The sequence below is a fragment of the Schistocerca gregaria genome, unplaced genomic scaffold (genome assembly GCF_023897955.1).
Source record: "Schistocerca gregaria isolate iqSchGreg1 unplaced genomic scaffold, iqSchGreg1.2 ptg000890l, whole genome shotgun sequence".
Lineage (NCBI taxonomy): Eukaryota > Metazoa > Arthropoda > Insecta > Orthoptera > Acrididae > Schistocerca > Schistocerca gregaria.
Window position 1 is genome coordinate 10,001 of NW_026062251.1, and position 2,500 is coordinate 12,500.

The following is a 2,500-nucleotide window of genomic DNA, read 5'->3' on the forward strand; positions in this document are numbered from 1 at the left end:
TCTCAGGTCCCGGCGGCGCGCAGCGCCGTCCTAAGTACTTGGTCGGGTTCGAGAGAGGCGCAATCGCCCGGAGATGGGCGAGTAGACGCTTTCAGTGCGAACACCCGTGCTCCCAACTGAGCTTGCCGCTGCCGACAGAGGCCCGGGAGCGTGCTGTCGTGGCATTGCCGGCGGGAAACAACACGCGCCACCTACGGTGACCGGCAGCTCCAACGCCAGCGCCACAGAAGGGCAAAGCCCCACTTGGGTGCAGAAGCGAACTCTCCCAGCACAGCGCACGCGCCAACACGTCCGCAGAGCTGCGATACAAACCACCTGCGAGAACCGCTGGGGGCGACCGAGCAGCAGACGGCGTCGCGACGCCGAGTGCCGGGCGGCGGCGCATCCTCAACGCACACAGTCCGCAATCGGACCAGCACACTGCAGATGTCCACCGCGCTTCGCACCGGGCTCGGCAGAACCCACTTTGGCCGCCTGGCGCCGCGCGCAGGGTGCGCCGGCGCATAGCTGGGACGCCAGCCGGGCCCGTCGGCCGGCGCTCCTGCCACTGGGCGCCCCCCACCAGCCGGCTGTAGTGCGTGCGCTCACGCAGCGCGCGGCCAGCACGCCGGGCGGCCCCCCCTCACCGGCCGGGGACTGTCCCGCCAAGCCACAGCCTCGTATCGCTTCATACCCACATGGCCAACTCAGGTTCGGGGGCATGGCGGGTACCGCCGAAACAACCGGTTCATAGATGTACCGATCGTCGCTATCACCGATGCACCTGCAGCGCGAACAACCGCTCAACAACTGATTTCCAGTTCATTTGCGGATCTTTGGCAGCAAACGTATACGTCAATCTACATTTGCGAAATCTACGATTCTGGCATGCCTGCATGTTATGTGTCACGACACGCTACATCAGCCCACATACACACTGCGGCATGTACACGAGAGAACACGTGGAAGATGGTCCGCGCACGTGTGCAATGTCCCTTGCGCGGTCGACTGTCAACCGGCCTCTGTAGCATGTCGCAGATGTGGAACGCGGTCCACCGTGCTATCATGTTGTGTGGGGCAATACGATTAAATAGGAAAACCCTCGTCGCTACATCAACAGACGGCTCACGCTGATTCCCGGCAGAGGGAGGAGGGGGGGGGGGGGGCCAACATGCAATACTTTCGTCCGTACCTACCTACCACATGTCTGTACGGCGTACAACAGTGCAATCTCGCTGTAATGGGGAGACGAGACAAGTAGCATCGTGCACAACATATGGCCCTTATGATTCGCCATTGTAGGGCGCAGCCGGTGTACGGTCAAGCATGTGCCACATTATGTCACTCAGTACGTAACGACGGATGATCAGTGTGGGTTACGCGTACATCAGCGGACAGTCCACACAGGCCGTACCACAACGTACACTGACTGCATCGACAACCGAATGCAACTGAACAGCTGCAAGGCTCATTTCACAAACAAACGCCTGACCGACCAGCTTGGAAGGGCAGGAGGGGAGGGCGATATTCGTTCTGTAGCGGTACACCCTTCCAGTGGTTAGCGGGACTGTGTAGAAAGTACGCAACACTCGAAAGACCTTTATGTGAGGGTACGCACCATGGCATCAAGAAATACACATGACACCAGAGGATCCAAGCAGTGAACTATGTTCAGAGGGTTGCTGTTAGGCAAAGCTACATTCCTGTGACGTTACATGTGACAGTTAAGGTGCAGTGTAAGTTAGGTTAAGGTGCAGCGTAAGTTAGGTTAAGGTGCAGCGTAAGTTAGGTTAAGGTGCAGCGTAAGTTAGGTTAAGGTGCAGCGTAACTTAGGTTAAGGTGCAGCGTAACTTAGGTTAAGGTGCAGCGTAACTTAGGTTAAGGTGCAGCGTAAGTTAGGTTAAGGTGCAGCGTAACTTAGGTTAAGGTGCAGCGTAAGTTAGGTTAAGGTGCAGCGTAAGTTAGGTTAAGGTGCAGCGTAACTTGGGTTAAGGTGCAGCGTAACTTGGGTTAAGGTGCAGCGTAACTTGGGTTAAGGTGCAGCGTAACTTGGGTTAAGGTGCAGCGTAACTTGGGTTAAGGTGCAGCGTAACTTGGGTTAAGGTGCAGCGTAACTTGGGTTAAGGTGCAGCGTAACTTGGGTTAAGGTGCAGCGTAACTTGGGTTAAGGTGCAGCGTAACTTGGGTTAAGGTGCAGCGTAACTTGGGTTAAGGTGCAGCGTAACTTGGGTTAAGGTGCAGCGTAACTTGGGTTAAGGTGCAGCGTAACTTGGGTTAAGGTGCAGCGTAACTTGGGTTAAGGTGCAGCGTAACTTGGGTTAAGGTGCAGCGTAACTTGGGTTAAGGTGCAGCGTAACTTGGGTTAAGGTGCAGCGTAACTTGGGTTAAGGTGCAGCGTAACTTGGGTTAAGGTGCAGCGTAACTTGGGTTAAGGTGCAGCGTAACTTGGGTTAAGGTGCAGCGTAACTTGGGTTAAGGTGCAGCGTAACTTGGGTTAAGGTGCAGCGTAACTTGGGTTAAG